Source organism: Eschrichtius robustus, chromosome 2, assembly GCF_028021215.1.
Source record: "Eschrichtius robustus isolate mEscRob2 chromosome 2, mEscRob2.pri, whole genome shotgun sequence".
Taxonomy (NCBI): Eukaryota; Metazoa; Chordata; class Mammalia; order Artiodactyla; family Eschrichtiidae; genus Eschrichtius; species Eschrichtius robustus.
The window spans coordinates 153,266,363-153,277,820 of NC_090825.1; the positions used below are offsets into that span (position 1 = coordinate 153,266,363).

General features: G+C 40.3%; 1 pseudogene; it reads right to left on the bottom strand.

The window, feature by feature from the left end:
• Positions 1-5,924: 5,924 nt before the first annotated feature.
• Positions 5,925-9,063, bottom strand: LOC137758643 (UDP-N-acetylglucosamine--peptide N-acetylglucosaminyltransferase 110 kDa subunit pseudogene; annotated as a pseudogene).
• Positions 9,064-11,458: the final 2,395 nt, after the last annotated feature.

Genomic DNA, 11,458 nt, shown 5'->3' on the forward strand with positions numbered 1-11,458 from the left:
TCAGTCAATAATTGTGCCAGATCAGATGAGAGAAGGACGAAGAAAAAAAAAAAAGAAAAAAAAGACATGGAGGGTGTGTATAAAGGAGTGATTATGATGATGAAACACAAAGTCAGTACCATAGCATGGCACAACTACAGAAGGCACTATTTTTATTGTATTTTGCAACACAGAGACCCAGCGTAGACTCTAATGTGGATGAGGAAGAACCTGAGTAAATGGCCAGTGAATATTTGGGGGTGATTGAATTGGGAGTCCTAATAGGGCTGGAGAATTGTTAAGGTGGGACTGGTAAATTAGAGGCACGCAAAGATAGGAGATGATGGCCATAGAGAGAAGATATTTGAAATTGAGATTTAGGAGGTGAAATAGATATTGGAAATGAAAGATCTAGGATATGAGAAGGTGTAGCTGAAGTGAGGTGGGGGGTGCTTAGCAAACTACATGCCCTTCACAAACTTCCCATTGAGAATAACTAAAAACAATGAATAAAATATAGAAATATATATATTTTTAAATGCATCAGTGACCTGCTAATAAAGTAAGGCCAAAAGGAATTCTAAGCAAGGCCCAAGTGAGATGACCCAGGCACTGCTAATGGCCTTTGCACTGAGGACTTTTGACAAATCAGGGGATCTTGAGATCCAGTGTTCACAGCCTTGTGAAATATGGATGATAGTTGACAAAGCCTAGGTCCAGCCCAAAGAGGGCAGCATAAAAGACAATCCTACATAAAGCTCGAAAGGGTATACTAGAAATAAAATTGCCCCCATTGCAGACAACAAGGACATTTGCTTATGTTAAAATTTGGCGCTGGTAAAGGAGAAGAAAAATCTTTCCTGAAAGTTTCTAAGTACAAGCTAGCCCTCACGTGTGAGTTTTGTTGCCAGAGTAGCACTACCTGGGTGGTCTGGAAAACCTTCAAGCTGAGAATTTAGTTTAAAGTGGCCCTCCTTCAGTAGTACCCATGAGCATCTGGCAGAAACACATGCAGATCCTTTTTAAATGAACTCCCTTCTATCTAGGCTTCAAAGAATTCCCATAGAAATATGAATTCACAATTAGAAAAGAAAAGCATCATGAGCGAGACCCAACAAAATAACAAGCAACTCACATCACCCACAAAAAGTCAATCAGGTGTTGGAAATATCAGATAGTATAAAATTTATATACAATTTATAATGATTAGAGGGCAGAAACTAGGGAGTCATCTGCAGGAGATAAGATTTTTACATACACATAAAAATACATATTAAAGATAGGGACGTTGCTGGTGTAGTCTTTTTATAGGTTTTATAAACCACTTGAGCCTATATCCGTCATTTTAGTGTCTGACATGTTTGGAACTATCAGTGCTTTGTTGGTTTATGGCTTAAATTCCTTTTCTTGTCCGTTTCCTTCTTCCCTTCCCCCCGCTTTAAAAATTTTCCTATACAGAAAAATAGAATTAAGATTTTTTTTTAGTAAAATTGATACTTATAAGGTCAATATTTTAAAAATGCATTTCTATATACCAGCAACAAAAAATTAGAACGTGTAATAAAAAGACAGATGCCATTTACAGTAGTATCAAAAATATGAATTACCTAGGAAGAGATTTAACAAAATATGAGTAAGACCTGTATACAGAAAATCATAAAATGACTGAGAGAAATCAAAGGAAATTTAAATAAATGGAAAGTGATACTATGTTTATGGGTAGGAAGATTCAATATTATAAAGTTGTCATTGCTTTTCCAATTGATCCGTAGATTTCTTTTATTACATTTAAAATCCCAACAAAGTATTTATTTTGACTGGTGGGCATTGAGGAATGGATAGTGGAACTTGGCACGTTGATTCTCAAGTGTATCAGAACGGACACTGAAAATCAGTTGAGAAAGTATGAGCTTTAAATAACTGATGCTGAGACAACTGGTTATTCGTATAGAAAAAAGGGGATCTGAACCCCTACCTCACACCACATGCCAAAAATCAATTCTAGGTGTCTAAAAGACTCAAAATTAGGTAGAGTTTTTAAACTTTTTGAAAGTAATAAAAGAAAATGCCCTTTTCAATTAACGGATGAGAAGAATCTCTGAAGCGAGACAGAAAAGCATAGAGAGTAAAGTAAATTACTATTAAAGTGAACTACATTAAAATGAAGAACTTCCGTTCATCAAGATATACCATAACAGAAGTGAAAAGGTGAGTCACACACTGGGAGAGGGTATTTGCTATACCCATATGACAAAGGGTTAGTATCCAGACCAAAAACTGTAAGCCATTCAGAAAACTACAACCTAATTTATTCTAAAGGGGAAAAAGATTTGACTGGGCATATCACTGAAGAGAGAACACAAATGGTAAAATAACATATGAAAATATGTTCAACTTCATTTGTAATCAGGGAAGTGCAAATTAAAACCACAGTGGCATATTATTTCAATCTCATCAGCTTGACAGAAATTTTTCAATGTGGAATACCAAGAATTAGAGATGTGGAACCACTGAATTCTTATACAGTGTTTGTGGGAGAGTCAATTTATTTCAACCATTTTGGAAGATAATTTGCATTATCTATTAGGTTGAAGGTATGCATGCCTTTTGACTCAGCAATTCTACTCTCTGATGTTTGGCCTAGAGAAACTCTTGTACACATGTAGTGGGCGGTAGGTACAAGATGTTCATAGTAGCATATCTGTAAGAGCAAAAACTAGAAACAACCAAGATATTCACCAACAGTAGAATGGAGTAAAATTCTGATATATTCATATAATTGAATACTATACAGAAATAAACATGAATAAACTGTAGTTATTTGCAACAACATGGATGCATCTCAGGAACATGTTATTAAGTGGAAAAAGTATGTCCCAGAAAGACCCATATGGTAAATTCCAATCATATGAAGTTCAAAAGCATGCAAAAATCATATATACATACATATATATGTATATACACACACACACACACACACACACACACACATATATATATATATATAGAATGATTAGGAAGGATGGGATTGGAGAGGGACACATAGGGGCTTAAATGTTCTATGTCTTAAATGGGACAGTAGGTGCACAAGTGATCATGTCATTGTTACTTTTTTTATCCTTAAACATTTATTTTATAAATATTATTTTGTATATATCCGATACTTAATAAAATGTCAAGGCTCTTTGGAATTGAGGAGGTAAAAAGAGCTTTATCACAGAATGATTTCATGCTGGAAAGTTAGAAACAACAACAAAGGTCCCCAGTAAAGGTCTGGTTAAATAAATTAAGGTACATCTGTATAACAGAATAGCATCCAGCAAGGAAGTGCATACACTGACATGAGATGTTCCTTGTATAGCAGATGAAAGAAGTTACAGAACAGTATGATACCTCATTTACATAAGAAATATAAAAATACACATACATAAGAATAGAAAAAGCGTTGAGTGAGTACACCAAAAAGTTAACTGTACTGGAATCTGGGTGTTGACTATTAGAATTATACTTAGGGTTTTTTTTCTTGATTTCTTCTCATTTTTTTCTACCAGAAACATATATTACTATTATACCAAAAAAAGTCAGAGAAAGAGTAGCAAAGAATATCTAAGAAACATCAGAAAGAAGAATGTAAATATAAAATGTTTGGAAACGACCTTCACAAAATATATTAACATATTATTTGAAGAAAATGGTTACACTTTTATTAGAGTTAAAAATGAGATTTGAAGATAAATGGATTTATCTATCTATCTATCAAGTTTCTGGCTAAAAGGCAATATAATAAAGATTTAACTTCTTCCCAATTTAATTTACAGGATTAAAATAATCCCAAACAAAATCACAAAGAAGTTTTTTGTTTTTTGTTTTTCAGGGCAAATCATTCATTTATTGTTTAAAGATTGCAAGACAACATCTGAATTTCTGTAGCACAATGTAAATGTTTTACTTTTTTGATAAAGCAGAGTATAATAGAAAAAACAATTAGTTTCCAGTAATATCTATATCTCTATTCAGAATTAAGCCTTCCACAGACATGTTACCTGGAAACAAAAGCCTGTTACAATAAGCAAAGCTTCAACCAGAGCGGCTACTTTTCGGGCAGGGAAAGGTTCATCCCTCTAGGGGGATGCTGTGCTATGTAAAATGGCTGCAAGGTCACAGCCTTGAGGGCGCTGGAAGTCTATTCTCCTATTCCACATGAAGTAGTTTGGTGAACTTCAAACGTCCGTTCATCTGCAACCAAGCTGGCAACCTTTAACTGATTCTTTCAAGCAGGTAAAAAATAAATTAAAAGAAATCCCTACACTGATGTTCCTTGATTTACACTGTTAAGTCGTTCATTAACATGTAATTCTGGCTAAGAATTACATTTGAGACTCCTTGCTCAGATTTTGGTTAACAGTACAAATCTTTCCGAAATTCAAGTGCTTCTTAATCAATCATTTGTCAGCTAGGATACATTCAGGCATCAGCTGCAACTACAGAATAGATGCACTGCCTCAGCACTTTGGAAAGACAGAATCTAGAACACTACTAGCAGACAAAATATCTGTTACTAGACAGCATATGTGCAGTACAGCAAGACAAAAACATATATTCATATGTTGGCTTGTTTAAGCCTCAAGCCCTCAGTCCTTTGTTGAAATACAATAATTTCATTCCTATGGTTTTCAATACCAAAAACTCAACCCCCAGGAGGGCTAAAGTCTAATTTATACTCCAAACCAAGTAGCAGTGCAGTTCGCTACTACTGAGGCTGAATCCATAGACTTCAAGACCACGTCCAGAAGACAAGTTATTATGTGTAACACCCTAGAAGGTCTGAAGCATAATAATCATATACATAGCTGGTCCTCCAGAGCTTTTTACCTATAACATGTTTTTTGATGAAAGTTATTTAATGCACTGGAGATAACTGGGACTTACTGATCAAATATTTGAATACTTGTACTTACCTGGGATTTCATTGCTGCTGAAAGAAAAAGGAAGAACAGGACTCACTTTAAAAAAAAGAACAAACTTTAGAAGTGAAAGTAAAAATCTGATCACACACTATCACTTTTGGAAGCAGCACAGAGGGGCAGTCAACGGTAAAACACTGGTGCAATAGGTCAAAACTCTAGGCCAAAAATCCATTATTATTATCATCAGTGACAGTACCACAACTGTGCCCTTCATAATTAATAATCACTCCTAAGAATCTTCATTTGGCACCAGATGATGTGTTTAAGAGAAACACTCTGGGAGGTTTTGAATCAGACTTGGTTTTTTGTTAGCCAAGTTACAGGAAAATGTTTAAAGTGGGGGGAAGGGAAGAAGGAAACGGACCAGAAAAAGAATTTAAGCCATAAACCAACAAAGCACTGATAGTTCCAAACATGTCAGACACTAAAATGACTGATATAGGCTCAAGTGGTTTATAAAACCTATAAAAAGACTACACCAGCAAAGTCCCCATTTGTCTGTAGAGTTCAGAAACTAAAACAAGGAATATTTTAGCTTAAAACCTTATCTCAAAAGAATCATATACACGTCACATGAATAAAACCTGAAACCAAACATTTTTAATAGCTCCAATACCCCAAATATAAAGAAAAACTTAATTCAGAAGACTGGGCAATCTCTATCTCCCCTCCACACTAACCACCCATCCCATGGAAGACCAAGGGAGATCAGACCTTCCAGACTTAGGCAACACCTGGCTGCCGCAAAATTCTACGGAGACTCCTTGTGGAACAGCAGTCTCCCATCTCTTGTGTCTCTCCCTGTCATGATCATGCAGGAAGCAAGTCTGGCTGTGCTATCTGTTATCACTGTCTGTCACCCATCTGCAACATGATATTGCTACAAAGGTAAGTACAAAGTAACGTATCTAGTTCCCTTTCCCCCAGAAGGTTGAGGCTCAGGTACAGGGGTAATTCTCCTGCGCACACAGTCATTATTTAGGCCGACTCAGTGACGTCAACAGGCTTCATCATGTGATCAGGTTTGTTGCCAGCTGCATAATGCTCCCACATCTGTAGATAGAGGCGCTCTAGTTCCAGTGTGTATTGTTTGGTGTTGAACAGAGGGCTAGATATTCTCTGCTTCCAGACTTTGCCACGAATTCTCTTCAGGTATTCTAGATCAGTTCCCAGTTTCACAGCTATGTCTTCATACTCTTGTCTATTTTTAGCAATAAGCTCAAGACAGCCTAAACAGGTGAGCTGGGAAGCTGCAACTCGGGAAGCAAGAGTCTCTCCTGGCATAGTCACCATGGGTGTCCCCGACCAAAGGACATCCATCCCTGTGGTGTGTCCATTACAGAGTGGAGTGTCCAAGCAGACATCAGCCAGCTGGCCTCTCCGAACATGTTCCTCTTTAGGAGCAACAGGTGAAAAAATGATACGGTTCTGGGGAAGGCCCATATTTTGCGCGTACTGTTGAATATTAGGTTCTCCTGCTGGGAAACGCAACAGCCACAGTACGCTATTGGGAACACGCTTCAGAATATTTGCCCACATCTGCAAAGTAGATGGGTCAATTTTATATAGCTGATTAAAGTTACAGTACACAATGGCATCTTCCGGTAACCCGTACTGAGAACGTGTGGTTACAATAATGGTACGGGGAACCTCCTCTCCAGTGGCAGCCTTATTGTTGATCTGGGTAGTTGCCAGTCCATTGCTAATACTGAATCCATTAATTGTTATCTGAATTTGTCCTCTGTTAATCATTTCAATAACTGCTTCTGCAGTCGTATTCATAGGAATGACAGGCATATTAAGATCTATATTGCTGCTGTCTGCTTTGTCTCCTCCATCAGGACATTTCATCTTGACAATTTTCACGTCTGGTAGACTATCAAGAAATGCTTTGAGGTCGATGCCATTCAGCACAATTCGATTGTCATAAATGTGCCCATTGGACTTAAAATCGATGACTGCTTTTTTCTTCAGGTGAGGGAACATATTAGCATGATCACCAATAAAGAAAGTATGGGGCATATAAGCCAGTTTCTCAGAATACTGCTCAGCAACTTCAGCAGGTGAAGTTTCCCGATCAGTGATGATATAATCCATGAAAAGCGCGCCACTAGTCCCAGGGTACCCCAGCCACATTGCCTGAATAGGAGCTGGCCTGAGAGCAAAGAGTTCATTTCGAGCACCCCTGGTATAACCATTCATATTTACGAGGATGTGTATACCATCTTGATGGATGCGATCAGCTGCTTTTCCATCGCATGGAATCTGAGAAAGATCAACGAAATGATCGGCTTCTGCCATCACCTTCGCTCGGAAGTTTGTGCCATCATCTGGGCTCAGGGCATAACAGAATACCTCAAATTTATCACGATTGTGCATGCCTGGAATAGACTGCATAAGATGAGAAGTAGGATGGTTCCCAAAGTCAGAACTCACGTATCCTACACGCAGTCGACCATCACTGAGCTTCAAGTCCTTTGGATGTTCATACGGTGGTTTGTGAAGGACATTGATGTTATCCAGGCAGAGGTGCCCATGCCTCTCGGCAATAGCCTTCCTGACGCCGTGAGGAAGAGGATATAACATGCTGTGATGAGGCTGCACAGAAGGCAACCTGTTCTTCTCTAACTGGTCAGCCACAACGCTGACCAACCTCTTCATGCGCTCATCATAGTCTGTCCAGTCACAGACAATCTGCAGGCAATGAGCCAGATTACAATAAGCGTCAGGAAAGTCAGGTTGAAGCTTCAGAGCAGTGCGATAAGAAGCAATTGCTTCTGGAATATTCCCTGAATCCTTGTGAATGGAAGCCAGATTGCTGTGGGCATCCGCAAATGCAGGGTTAATCTGAATGGCACGTGTATAACACTGCAAGGCTCCCTGAACATCCTGCATCCCCGTTAAGAGTGTTTCCCATATTACAGTAGGCCTCAGCAAAGGTAGGACTGATTCGAATAGCCTCCTTATAATGCATCAGAGCTTCCTGCACTCTTCCCTGCTGCTGCAATACACTTGCTAAATTTGAATGGGCAGCAGCAAACTCGGGGAAGACTTCTAATGCTTTACAATACAAGCGAACTGCCTCTTCAATGTTTCCCTGTTCTCGCTTGATATTGGCTAGGTTATTCAGAGAGTCTGCATGGGTGGGACACAGCCACAGAGCTGTATTATAACAATCTTCTGCTTCGGCAACACTGCCCTTCTCTTTGAGAGCGTTGGCTAGGTTGCAGTAAGCGTCCGGGAAGTGTGGTTGCAATTCAATAGCTCGCCTGTAGGTGTCTATTGCCAGATCTATCAGGCCTTGCTCATAGTATACACAAGCCAGGCTGCCATGTACCACTGCATGATTTGGACTCAAGCTTAGGGCACGAAGGTAAGCTGCCACAGCTCGTTCAAAAATCCGTGCCTCTTTGAAGACATTTCCTAAATTGATATAAGCATCCAGAAAATTGGGGTCATGGGTGACAGCCTTTTCAAAGTGATGAATTGCAAGCCAAATCTCCCCTTGTGCATTGAAAACACAGCCAAGGTTACTCCAAGCTACTGCAAAGTTCGGTTGCGTCTCAATTGCTTTCAAATAACATGCCTTGGCTTCTTCCAAGCGACCCAGGGCTTTGAGCAGGTTCCCCAGGTCACTGCAAACACAGTACAGATCAGGATTGTACTGAAGAGCGGAGGCGTAAGCTTGTACTGCCCCTTCCATGTCGCCTGCTGCTACCAAAGCGGCTGCCAGGTTAATATAACCATCGATGAAATCTGGTTTGAGACGCAACGCATGCCGGTAATGCTCGATTGCTTCCTGCAACTGCCCGCTTTCCTTGTACACATTCCCCAAATTCGAATAGGCTTCTGCCAGAAGAGGGTTCTTTTTAATTGCCAGAGTACTAAAGTGGGCAGATCCGTCCAGCCTTCGACACCGGAAGTGTATAGATGAAAGTAATAAAAGTACACCAGTATTGTCTGGCTCTTGTCTCCAGAGCTGCATGCAGTGTCTCTCAGCTGCCTCAAAATCTCCCGCCTGATAGGCTCGATGTGTCAACTCTGCTAACCCTTGGAAGGAAAGCATACGTTTCGTTGGGTCTGTGCTGTCGGCCACGTTGCCCACGGAAGACGCCATCTGGAGCTTCTGGAGGGAGTGCGAAAAGAGGGTAATTGAGTCCCGCTGCTGCCACTACTGGCAAGAATGTTTCTAGAGGTAGCAAATACAAGGGCAGTAGCCGTACCACTGCTTTGGCAGGCTTAAGCGGCGGCAGCAGTTACATACACTGAACCTTAGGAACTCTGGTTGGCCATCTATCTCTCACGGTCTTGAAAAAATCACAATGAAGTTTAAGTTTTTTTTAATTGATAAGATGGTTCTAAAGTTTATCTGGAGATGCAAGAGGGAAGAGATGTGGGGACATATGTATATGTATAACTGATTCACTTTGTTATAAAGCAGAAACTAACACACCATAGTAAAGCAATTATACTCTAATAAAGATGTTAAAAAAAATATAGAGTTTATCTGGAAGAATAAATGGGGCTATTGATAATAGAATTCTGAAAATTAAAATTAAGAGGTTAGACTTGTTCTAATGGATCAATTTTAAAATGAATGCTAAAGCGACAACCATTGAACCACTATGATACAGTCAAATAGAAAGCTCTTAAACATCTAGTAGAAAGTGCTCAAACATCTCTTTATATTTTTAGAAACAGTGAATGTTGGAGGAAATAATGGTAATAGAGAAAGTAGAACATAAATAATGTTGGAATAATGGTTAAGGAAGGGTAGTTAATTTTTACCTTAAAATACGTTCTAAAACAAATTTGACTGTATTTACCTAAGATAAATTATAGATAAGTTAATGTAAAAAAATTTAAATCATTATTCAGAGGGAGCACAGAAAATATGTAACAGATTCACGAGGGTATAAGTCACTAAATCCAATGACTTTGCAGGACCAACTGATAATCTTGACTACCAACGCTCTTTTTCTTCCCTTTGCCTCCTTTGACTTCTATGACACACACTGCCCTGATTTTTCACCTCACTTTGGTTGCTACTTCTCCAATTCCTTTGCAAGATTATCCTCCTCTGAAAGCCATTACATGTTTGAGTTCCTCAGGGCCCATTCCTTCTCTACACTGTCTCCCAAGATATTCACATTTATAGCCACGGCTCCAATGACCACCTCTACTCAGGTGACTCAAATTTAACTCTCCCCCAGGCATTTCTTACCTATCAGTATAAGTCAGAATCCCTGAAAGAGAAAGGTGGCACACTCAAATGTACCGTAATTAAGGAGACTGTAGTCAAGAGATCATTTGCAAAGGGTTTGGGGAAAACAACAGAGGACAGTAGTCCAGCATCTCAGGGAGCTTTTACTGCCTAGGCTTAAAGGAGGAGGTTAGGGACTTCCCTGGTGGCTCAGTGGTTAAGAATCCACCTGCCAGTGCAGGGGTTCAAGCCCTGGTCCGGAAAGATCCCACATGCCACGGAGCAACTGAGCCTGTGCGCCACAACTACTCAGCCTGCACTCTAGAGCCCACGAGCCACAACTACTGAGCCCGCGGGCCGCAACTACTGAAGACCGGGCACCTAGAGCCCGTGCTCTGCAACAAGAGAAGCCACCGAAATGAGAAGCCCACTCACTGCAACGAAGAGTAGCCCCCACTTGCCGCGACTAGAGAAAGCCCGGGCGCAGCAAAGATCCAATGCAGCCAAAAATTAATTAATTAGTTTTTTGAAAAAGGAGGAGGTGGAAATGATTACTGGATTCGAGAGAGAAAAAAAGAGGAAGAGGTGGGAGGAAGAAGAGCAGGAGGCGCAGGAGGCAGAGGAGGAGGGTTTGAAGGAGGCAGGGTGGAAAGAGGAGGAGGTGGGGAAGAGGAAGAGATGATGCAGGATGTATGTCGTATCGAGTAAATACTCAGCCTTCACGCTTCTTCCCTCATGTACCTCCTATGGGCTGAACGCAACTAGAAGGCAGCGCACACGGGAGCAGGTGCTGGGGATACATGGAATCTTGACATCCCACACACGTTAATGTCTCCGGGCAGGGATCAGCGTAGAGATGGGTGGAGAGTGGCTCTAGATGGGGAGGCAGAAGATATCTACCTAACAGACACCTCCTGCTTGGCTTCTTCTCTAGGACATCCCAGGGATATTTAAAACTCAGCAGGCCCAAGATTAAACTCATGAACTGCCCACTCCACAACCTCTCAAGAACAAGACTAATGAAAAACAAACTGGTCCTCTTTCAGTGTTTTCTGTGTCATCAAATGGTATCAAGGTCAGGCGTGTCTCCCCATAACTGTGCAGGAAGGGATTGGAGTGGGGCAACAGTAGGTGCAAATAGATCATTGAGGATGCTATTCCCCTAGTCCAGACAGAAATGATGATAGAATGGGCTGAGGAAGTGTTGGTAATGACGAACAGAAGTGGATGGATTGAAGTGGATAGACTGAAGAGATATTTCGAAAGCAAAATTGTTAGGACTTGTTATGAGATTGGATGTTTGGAGGTA